This window comes from Macaca thibetana, chromosome 14, assembly GCF_024542745.1.
Source record: "Macaca thibetana thibetana isolate TM-01 chromosome 14, ASM2454274v1, whole genome shotgun sequence".
NCBI classification, from domain to species: Eukaryota; Metazoa; Chordata; class Mammalia; order Primates; family Cercopithecidae; genus Macaca; species Macaca thibetana.
The window spans coordinates 22,226,919-22,238,582 of record NC_065591.1 but is presented as its reverse complement, the minus strand read 5'-3'; the positions used below and the strand labels follow the sequence as shown (position 1 = coordinate 22,238,582).

At 43.0% G+C, this 11,664-nt stretch overlaps 1 pseudogene; it reads right to left on the bottom strand.

Annotated features, from left to right (window-relative positions):
* Nucleotides 1-227: 227 nt before the first annotated feature.
* LOC126935994 (heterogeneous nuclear ribonucleoprotein K-like) lies at nt 228-1,857 on the bottom strand (annotated as a pseudogene).
* Nucleotides 1,858-11,664: the final 9,807 nt, after the last annotated feature.

Genomic DNA, 11,664 nt, shown 5'->3' with positions numbered 1-11,664 from the left:
TCTACCGCTGTTTCAAAATTTCCACATTAGTTTTTACAAGCCCTTCCCTACACCCCCAACTCTGTTTGTGAGGAACTAAAACATTGTATCTGGTGAACAGCAAAGGTTTCACTACACCTCAAATGCTAACACCTGTGAAGCAGAGGCATGATGGCTTTTTAAACAGAAGCAGGTTAAAAAAAAAAAAAAAAAGATGCAGGACTCCTTCAGTCCTTCACTAGTATTAGTTAAAACTTTCCAGAAAACTGTTTCATGCTGTCTGCAGCAAATACTGTGCATTCTATATCTGGTCCTATGTTCTTAAATGATAATAATCTAATATTCACCTCCTTCCACAGGCTCATCAGTTTCCATTGAAGCTCCAACTCATGATGGATTTGTTTGATTCACTGACCACCTTTGCCAATAATAGATCCAACCAAATCTTTGGGAATAGTTCCTTGTGTAGTAATAATAGGTCCACGATATGAGCCACAATCCCCTGCATAGGAATAACTATATCTGGAGCCACTCTGTGGCTCCTAAACCATGTGCCATTCTGATGCGCTCCACGTATCTATTGCAGAGTCCCAAGTTTCATCAGCATTGAGGCCAGCCATGCCATGTAACCATCTCCAGGTCTTCCTCTTCTGTCATAGGCCCTTATGTCTCCCACCCTCAGTGGTGGTAGTGAAGAAAGATGAAGATTCTCAGCTTTGCTACCACCCCAGGCACCTTGTCCAAAAGAAGGAGGAGGTGGTCCTCAACAAGGACTCATGTCATAATAATCTCTTCTAGATAGTGGCAGGGAATGTCCACACTGACTGGTAGACATTCTGTCAAAAGCACCTCTTCCCTGCCTGGGAAACCCCACCAGGCATCTAAGGTGGCCATCAGACATCATTGTAAAACCACCATAATGTAATGATGTTACATCATGTAATGTAATAGGTTACACCGTGAAAATTGGGATTATAAGGCTGTGCACATCCTCTGTAGGAGACTCAGACATAAGATCAAGGATGATTTTATGCACTCTGCAACTCCATAGCTTTTCTCCAATAAGAACAACTCTGTCAGTGGAATGAGGACAGCATTCCTGGAAAAGCTTGATTGTTGTTTGAGTGTTCTCCTGAAGCTCTTTGATTTTAGCATCTTTGACCTCAATAATTCCTCCTGCCAGACTCTGATGAGTCAACAGCCTCAACTCACAATCAAAGTTGCTTCCTTTATAATGGTGGTACTCTTCCAAGGTAGGGATGATTTTCTTCCGAATTTCTCCAATTGTGTCAATATCAGCACTGATACTCAGCATGCACTTGGGGCCACTGCCCTCTGGGGCTAGAACCCCGGCACTGTAGTCTGTACAGAAAGCCTTAATATTCTTACCTCCCTTTCCAATCACTGTCCAAGCATTCTTGCTCTGAAATACAACACATAATTCAGCCATCAGTGTTTCTAGATCTTTTAAATGCTTGTCCCTCTTCCATATCTTCTGCAAGGCATTTACCAAATTCACCATTGGTTTCAGTGTTAGGGAAGGTTTCCTCTAGCTGTTCAGTTTCCATTTCTTAAATCGGCGTGAAATGGACACATCAATCTATAGGCATGTGGGACAAACGCAGGACACAGGCAAGATGCCGAGGTCGGTGCAACAGAGAAACAGGATAATGACTCCTCTGTGACTTTCTGAATTTTATCATAAGCATTAATCACATTGGGAATAAAAGGAGACAATAAAATGTTTTAAGTTAGGTAGTCAACAATTAAGATCAAAACATACAGGAGGGATTGCTAACTCTGAAAACTTTGTTCCGTTATTTAGATATTTGCTTATTCCAGGGTCTGCAGCATTGCCAGAAGCACATCTAGTGGGGTCATTTTTATGACTCAGTTTCCTAAAATGCTCTCGCCTCCAGGTTCCAGCTCAGTGCCATCCTCCTCACCTTCTCCCTGTGGAAGATGAGGCACCTCACGGTATCCTGATTTTCCCTCTTTGAAATAGCTTGAGGGTTTCTCCAAAATAATGGCTCTTTCTTCTAGATATTAATTAAGAAGGCCAGTTGCAGTTTCACTTAGAATCATAAGGTCCAAACTGAAAAGCCTAACTTCTCTAACTCCACAGAGAGCAATAAAATCCTCTCTGCGGAGACTTAATATAAGCAAAGAAAATTCATCTGGAAAGGTGAGGCCCGTCAGTCAGCAGGAAGCTACAAATCCCGCAGCTGGTACAACTCGGTTATTGACCTCCACTGTAATCGTATCTGTTTTCTGTTGAGAATGAACTAAATTCCATCAGGCTGGGCTCTCAGGGTCTCTGTTCTCAGTTCAGGATGCAGTGACCTGTGCTGATGTCTCCTAGGGTAAATCTATTTTTTAATCATCTCCTCTATCCTGCTTTCCCTATCTCCTAAATGGGAGATGCCTATCCTTAGCACTGCTGCTTTTAGAATTGAGAAGAAATCAATCAGGAATGACCAAAACACAATGTGTCTATAAAATACAACAAAATAATCACAGCTATTACAATGTTTAAAATCCACCAGGGCCTTCAAATCACTTGGGAAAGCATTTTATATGTGAATATAAATTATACCATCTGCTGCTCTCTCCTAATGTTTAAATCAGATCACTGCCAAATCCAAGCATCAACGAAAGAAGAAAACTGAGTCCATTTTTTTGTTTTCTCATACCTTTGAGCCTCTTCACCTCATTGCACCTCCCTTTGTCCTTCTAAGATGTAGGTTTTCCCCAAGGATATTCAGTGAGATCAAATTCACAAGTGATTGGCTTTAAAAAAAAGTAAATATATAACCTCCAACACAGACACCCACACAAACTAATCCTTGAAAGCACCCTCCCAATGTTGAAAAGAATGGGATTTGGATTGAAAAGAATGAGATTTGTGGGGGGGAAAAAAAGAATTTTTGAAAAGCAACCAAACTAGACTGGGCTCAGTGGCTCATGCCTGTAATCCCAGAACTTTGGGAGGTCAAGGCGGGTGGATCACGTGAGGGTGGGAGTTGAGACCAGCCTGGCCAACATGGTGAAAACTCGTCTCTACTAAAAAAATACAAAAATTAGCCAGGCATGGTGGTGCACGCCTGAAGTCCAAGCTACTTGGGAGGCTGAGGCTGGAGGATCACTTGAACCTGGGAGGAAGAGGTTGCAGTGAGCTGAGATTGTGCCACTGCACTCCAGCCTGGGTGACAGAGTAAGACCCTGTCTCAATAAATAAGTAAATAAATAAATAAATAAAGTCCTGGTCATCAGAGGGCTCACCAACTGTAAGAGATGCTTTCCTTACCATTTGACCCAGCCATCCCATTACTGGGTATATACCCAAAGGAATATAAATCATGCTGCTATAAAGACACATGCACGTGTATATTTATTGCAAAACTATTCACAATAGCAAAGACTTGGAACCAACCCAAATGTCCATCAATGACAGACTGGATTAAGAAAATGTGGCACATACACACCATGGAATACTATGCAGCCATAAAAAACGATGAGTTCATGTCCTTTGTAGGGACATGGATGCAGCTGGAAACCATCATTCTCAGCAAACTATCGCAAGAACAGAAAACTGAACACCACATGTTCTCACTCATAGGTGGGAATTGAACAATGAGATCACTTGGACACAGGAAGGGGAACATCACACACCGGGGCCTGTCGCGGGGTGGAGGGAGAGGGGAGGGATAGCATTAGAAGCTGTACCTAATGTAAATGACGAGTTAATGGGTGCAGCACACCAACATGGCACATATGTACATATGTAACAAACCTGCACGTTGTGCACATGTACCCTAGAACTTAAAGTATAATAAAAAATAAAAAATAAAGAGATGCTTTCCTCTCAATTCCTTTCTTGCTCAGGGAAATACTAAGATACACCTAGACTGGGGATGTTAACACCTCATCAGCTTCCAGGTCACAAACACAGTGAATCACGCACACAAGGGAGGATCAGAAAGCAAGAAAAGATTTCCTGAGGAATACGGAGGCCAACCCTAAAATGCAGGACCACATTACACCAATTATTCCTGATCCAGGCTGAGGTGTCTGGGTACAGTGGATAATTAGAGGCCGCCCCAGTCTTTGCACCGACATGACTGGTGCTATTTAATGTAATTACATTACAGTAAAATGATGAGTTTTCCCATAATTGGTAGTTACAACATAATTGTGTCTACACAGAATATTAACACCCTAATTGCTGGAGCCTTCCATTCATGTCAATGAATGTTTCCATTCTCTCTGGGCCATAAAGTGAGAGAATTGGAATTTTCTGGTATAGCCCCTCACATTCATCCTCTTTTGTTCATACATCGATCCCCTTAGATCTTTTAAGGAATCCCACTTTTATCCCTCAAGGACACAATTTCTTTTTCTCCTCTTACTTTCCACCTTCCTTCCCTGGTAAAACGAGCTCTGCCAACCGGAAAGCATGGGACAGATTCATTTCATTGACAAGTACAGTATTCTAGTGAGTGCTAGGCTCAGAGAAAGGCAGGTCTGTGCACATCCTGGCTTGCCTGCTTTATTTCTGTGTGACCTTGGCAAGTTGCTTAACCTTGCCAAGTCTTAGTTTCCTTATTTGTAAAGTGAAGATTATACTATCCACTTCATGGTGCTAATGTAGCATGTAAAATAAGCACTTAAGGCCAGACGCAGTGGCCCACGCCTGCAACCCCACCACTTAGAGAGGCCATGGTGGGAGGATCACTTGAGCCCAGGAGTTCGAGATCAACCTGGGTAACATGGTGAAACCCCATCTCTACAAAATATATATTTTTAAATTATCCATGCACGGTGGCACACACCTGCAGTCTCAGCTACTCAAGAGGCTGAGACAGAAAGAGCTCTTAGGCATGGGAATTCAAGGTTGCAGTGAGCTATGATCGTGCCACTGTGCTCCAGCCTGGGTGACAGCAAGGCCCTGTCTCTATAAATAAATAAAATAGGGATTTAAGTAATGTTCGTTGAATTTGAGAGGATCTTACTAATAAAAATTATAGGATATTGTCCCCAGGGTTATTTCTATTTTTAAGGGGAATATGGATACTTTGAATTAAATCAACCAACATCATTATTCAACAGGTAGGTAAAGTATTTAAGGAAGTAGAAGAGGTTCTTCCAAAACTCATTGTCATACATAATAATGTCTGGCCACTTAAGACACAGAATAGCATGATGATTTAATGCAATACCCAAAATCCAGATGGCCCAGGTCTAGATCCCAGTCTGCCACTTTTGATCTATGTGGCATTGGGCCAGCAAATTTACCTATCTGCGTTATCATCTCCATCTACAAAAGCAAAATGTTGTTAATTGTACTAAACTCCCAGAGTTGTTATGAGGATCAAGTAAGTTGAAATACGTAAAGCCAGCTCCTCCTACCACCCCCAGCCAACCAAACACTTTCTAAGGATCGAGACTATGTATGTGTGATTAAGTCCTCTTCAATGGTAGGAGCTGTAAGGCGTAAAACTTAGCACTGTTGATAGTAATTATTCCCCTCCATTTGAAAAATAGAACAAAAGGAAAAAGAGAAAAACAGCAGTCTTCAGTGAGAAAGAATGCAGGAGACACAGTGGAAAACAAAGAAAGAGCTGGTGATATTCCAGAGCTTGTTCTAGTTTGTCCTGCATCCCAGATTTCTATAATTTAGTTATCCAACCTCCCTTAGAGTCTATGAGCGGATAAATTCTCCTTTCTGACAAATTGTAATTTCATATCTTGCAACCAAAAGAGTTCTGACTGATATGCCCCTAAATTTTGGGGAGCAACATACTGACATCCTTGAAAACTGTAAGTAGGCCAAGCGTGGTGGCTCATGCCTGTAATCCCAGCACTTTGGGAGGCCAAGGCAGGTGGATCACCTGAGGTCAGGAGTTGGAGACCAGCCTGGCTAACATGGTGAAACCCCGTCTCTACTAAAAATACAAAAATTAGCTGGGCGTGGTGGCAGGTGCCTGTAATCCCAGCTACTTGGGAGGCTGAGGTGAGAGAATCGCTTGAACCTGGGAGTCGGAGGTTGCAGTGAGCCCAGATTGCACCATTGTACTCCAGTCTGGGAAACAAGAGTGAAACGCCATCCCAAAACAAAAGAAAAATGTTAGTAGATGAGCATTGACATCTTCACCAAAAACCTTCTCAACTGCTTTTACAACAGGAGAAAAGAGAAGGGCTGTGTGTATAGTGAATATCGCAGGGAACAGGAACAGTCCTCCCAGGCTTTGAGCTAGCCACCTTTCTCTACCACTCCCTTGGTAGACACTTGAGCAAGTCCTTTAGCTGCTTTAAATCAGAATTTCCGCATTTTTTTTTAAATAAAAGGATTGGATTACAAGACTTCTAGGACCCCTTCAAGCCTGAAAATCCCAGCTTTCAATTTCATTTCTCAAAGTCAATTAATTGCATCTGAGCTGTCAAGATTCATTGGTATTTGTCTAGTAGGAGTTTGTTTTCAAAACTCCTTCCCATTCTCCTTTTTTTTTTCAGTCTGGAAGCTTGTGTTAGCATTTGAGCCAGTCTCATCGTTTCTTCAATTAAATCCAACACTTCTTGGAAATTGGCTGGAAGGCTACAGCCTGGATGGCAGAGAAGGGATTAACAAGAGTCCCTCATTAGCACGATACGGCTAATGAAGAAACAGTGTGTGGTGATCGCTTCTCTGGAGAGGAGTTTAACCTTGGGAAGGATTTCACTAGTGGCAGCTGAGGACACTGATGCCTTTGAGAAGGGGTTGCAGAAATTAGCCTAGGGTTGCACTCACCAAGAGAGAGAGAGCCTTAAGTAAAGGCACTTGGAATTTGTTCAGGCCAATCTGTAGGGAGCAGATGTCGCCAGGAGCTTGGGGCTGGGATGTGAGCCAAGGTCGAAGAAGGAGTCAGGAAAACCCTAGTGACAGATCAGCGGAGCCAGCGGCCATGCCTGTGATAGAATGAAATGCTGGCTTCCAACGTTTGCAGCCAGCTTTGCTGTATCTGAGAAGAGTTGGAAGGAAGACGAAAAGATGAAACACGCCTGCCAAGCAGATAGAAGTCTTGCCTGCCACGTCTGAAATGGCATGTTTAATCACAGTGGCACACTTTCTGTTGCCTACTAATGACAGAAGGAAGTTCCTAATGAAGTTATTGCTCTGCTGACTGAATTAATGATTTCCAGTTACAGGGCTTGTAAACACGCCGTGTTACGCGTGCACATGTTAATTGAGGCTGCACTTTAGAGACACTGACTCCACAGATAACTCATCACAGATAGCAAAGTACCAGAGAAAGCAGGGCTAACCAAGGGGAACGGGCTGTGGTTGCTTGGAACACTCAGGGCCTGATGAGTGTTTGTGAATTAGGGAAAGGGGAAAGGGAGAGAAGAGGATGACACCTATCTAAAGATGAGAAAGAGGGCACCAGAGAACAGATAAAGCCATCCGTATCCCTGACCTGTGCCTCTGCTATCCCCTATATCCAACTTCATACCCCACTCCTACAGCACTCATTCTTCCCACCTTCAAGCCTACTCATCTCAAATCCCAAATTTAGACGTTGCACTGAATATTTTTGCCCAATGGTGAGCCTCATAATATGGCCAAATATGCTGGAGAAAGAAAGAGAAAAAAAAATTGTTTTTTTCTTTTCCAAATGTGTTTTTTAAAGCCATCAGAAGGGCATACGTCTTTTAAGGTGACAAGCTCACCTGTGACCTCACGGGGTCCACAGCAAGGAGGACACACAGAAGCCAATCTCGTAGACCACAGGCTGCGTCCCACTTCCTGTGGCTGCCGCTGTTGCCATCTGCATCTGAGTCAGTCGGGGACTGAGAGCACAGCAGGCCGGCGAGCGAGAGGCTGCCAAATTACAGAGCAAGGAGCACTTAGGGTGGTGGGAGGGGGAGGAAAGGAGGAAGCTAACTAATAGCTTGCAAACGTGTCTTCTAAAAAAGCGTGTTAACCAAACAAGCTGCCATCCCTTAATCCCTCCCACTCCTGCCTGAATGTACACTAATTGAAAATTAAGTTTTCAATTTGAAGCCATTTTCTAATTCTGTCTCATTCAGGAGCAGTTAGAGTCCCGGTGTTTTGCTGAATTCCCAACGTGCTTTTCATGAGCTCCCTCAGAAAGCCAACAAAAGAGTCTTGTCAACATGTTCCTGACAGCAGCAGGAAAAAAAGGTTTGTGTAGAAGGAGAGGGTCATCTTGGGAGTCAAAGAAAGCAAGGCCAGACCAGGCTAAAGATCCTGCAGATCTTGAATGAATGTAGAAGACATTTATTTCCTCCTTCCTTCTCCCATCTCCTCTTTCCCCAGTTGAACCGTAGTTACAGCCCAGTCAGGAGGGAATCCTCTCACTCGTCACTGTCCTGTGCCCAGTGCATTTGGAAAGCCTCACCAATGACACCAGAAGCTCCTTGTGGGCAGGCACTCTGTCTTCTACAAACAGGCTTTGATTTCCAGGGGTGACTACAGTGAATGAACTTACTTGAAAGGAAAACGTCATAGAAAATAGAGAAAACCAGGTTTACTGGGGCTCTATATTAAAACCTGAAGTGGGCTGGGCATGGTGGCTCACGCCTGTAACTCTAGCACTTTGGGAGGCCAAAGTGGGTGGATTCCTTGAGGCCAGGAGTTCGAGACCAGCCTGGGCATCAAAGTAAGACCCCCCATCTAGAAAAAAGAAAAGAAAACAAGAAAACAAAGAGAGAGAGAGAGAGAAGGGAAAAGGAAGGAAGAAAGGAGGAAGGGAGGGAGGGAGGAGGGAAAGGAGGGAGGGAGGGAGGAAGGAAGGATCAATCCAAGCATGGTGCTCCCAGCTACTTGGGAGGCCCGAACAGGGGAGGTCAAGGCTGGAGAGAGCCGTGATTGTGCCACTGCACTCCAGCCTGGGTGACAGCAAGACCTTGTCTCAAAAAATAGTAATAAAACATAAAATAAAAAAATAAAACCAGAAGTGAAAAGTTATAAAAATTGATTTATTTTAAACTTATAAATAACAAGTTGTAGGTCATTACTATTCCAGAATAAAGAATAAATCATGCATTGATTCCTTTGGCATAATTTTTCACAAAATTGTATGATTGCACAATAGGGCATTCTTTATTTCATATTTAACATTCTCAGTGAGAGCAAATAAAAGAGTCATTTTTGAAAAATATTTAAAAGCTTCCTCATTTTGCCCAAGAGACTCCCTTAAGCTTTTGATATTCTAATTATTTTCTCTCAAAGAAGTTCAGGCATCCTCATCCTTATCTGCTTCCATTTATAAGGGTTCTTCTGATTCCTGTTTTGCCAATAGTTCAGACCATCCTCCAATATCAATTCCCTTGACTTCATGAAATCCTACATCTTTTGCAATATTTTCAGTTTCACTTTGCAATTGATTGCAATTGAATTTGCATTGCATTTGTTAGATATTCACCTTTCATCAATCATCAAGAGCCTGACACCCACTCACAAAGACCCTGGGTCATGGAAGGGGATAGAGGCTAGGGCTGATCAGGGAAGGATGTGTGCCAGAGAATTGTTGGAAATGGTGAGTTCATTAGTGGGTATTGTCATTTGCAAAGCTTTTCCTATGCAACTTCATAGAACCCCTGTGATTTGTTGAGTAACTCAGATATCTGTCACAGGTTGCTACCAAGTCATGATTTTGAAATAATCTAATTCTAATTAATGGGTTCCTGGGAAGGGGAAAGAAGGACACTTTGTTTGGGAATTTAATTAATGAAGTATTTCCAAACATCATGATAAATTATGACAAATGACATGACCACTACCCCCTTCTTAATATTTGTGATGAACAAGAATCTCATATGCTTTGATTTAAATGTAGGTCTGAAAAGGTAAATCTTAGTATGGATTGGAATTTGGGTGGCATAAACTTGAGTGAACGTTAGAGAAATGAATCTCAGGAACAGAAAGAAATGGGCAAATAATATGCATGAATTTGCCCGGGGCTTGGGGAATGGAGGAGAAGGAGTGCGGTAGGTTAAAGTAAGGAAGCGTCGGATGGCAAATAGAAGTAAAACAATTTGAGGAAACTTTAAGCCCAAGATGGAGAAGAAAAAGGAAGGACAGATTCAAGGAGTTAAAATGTCAATCCTTATTTCTGGGAAGAGCCTAGAACACCAGCTATCAGAAGTGCTATTTGCTAGACAAAATCAATGGCTTATGGTTTCGGGGCTTAACGTAGTTTCAACAAACAACTTGAGTAGTTACACTTGATTCTCCCCCACATGACTGTGATTCAAAGTCTGGCTCAGCTGTGTGGCCACAGGAAGTAACCTAACTTCTCTGAGCTTCTGCTCCTCACTAATAAAACAGGACTGTCACTCTTTATTTCAGGTATTGTTGAAAGTTAAAACTGATGTCTTTGTTATTATTACATATACTATGGACAATTTGGCACATACTAGTCATTTGCTAAGAGGCAGTTATGATGATGATGATGAAGATGATGATTGATGATGATGATGATGATGAAGATGATGATTGATGATGATGATGATGATGATGATGACAGGGACAGGGCTAAGGTGTAGCAATCCAACCTGAGTTCAGATAGGGTGGAACTGTGTTAGGCTGAGCCAACAACATTTACTAATCCCAGATGCTGTCATAAAGCAGACATTGTCCTCCATACAAATGACTGAGGAGCAAACACTAAAAAGTGGGCTGCCAAAGTGAAGTGCAGAGGAACCTCTAGCAGTCAGAAGCTAAGGGAAAGCGAAGAGAAATGCTTCAGGCCTGCACACACTCTCAAGGGTGGCCAGTGGTGATGAAGGGACAGCTTCCCCTGGATGTGCCTGGACCGTCTCAGCCCAGGAACCAGTCAATGTGTACGGGGAAAACTTTTCATTCTTGGCATTGTAAGATAAATGGCAGAAAATATGTATATATAATTGCAGTACCAAATCATGGGGAAGGCAGGGAGACTGGGAGGTAAATTCCTGGCTCCCTGATATGGTTTGGCTGTGTCCCTACTCAAATTTCATCTTGAATTGTAGTTCCCATAATCCTCACATGTCATGGGAGTGACCCAGTGGGAGGTAATTTAATCATGGGGGCAGTTACCTCCATGCTGTTCTCGTGATAGTGAGTGAGTTCTCATGAGATCTGATGGTTTTATAAGGGGCTTTGCCCCCTTTTGCTCATTTGTCTTCTCCTTGCTGCCACCATGTGAAGAAGGACGTTTGCTTCCCCTTCTGCCATGACTGTAAGTTTCCTGAGGCCTCCCAGCCATGTTGAACTGTGAGTCAATTAAACCTCTTTCCTTTATAAATGACCCAGTCTCAGGTATGTCTTTATTAGCAAAGTGAGAACAGACTAATATACTCCCTGAACATGTTCATGGTAACAGCAATCTAATACTTTCATCCAGGGCACTTGGCTCAGGTCGGATTCCCTGGAAGCAGAACCTGAGGCAGGAATTCAGATGCACTTGACTTATTAAGGCTGTGCTCTCAGGAGAGCTCAAGCAAGGAGAAAGAGCTAAGCAAGGATGTGGTCCCAGATAAAGTCCAGCCTTGGCCAGTACACCAGGGAGGGGAGATCAACCTCCCAGGCATCTCCAACAGAGTGGCTCCCATGGGCCACCTTTTCCAAAGAAGATCACTGGTGTGAGTTATCAGCCATGTCTAGGAATGGGTGCACCAGCTGATAAAGGGATTTGGAAGGGG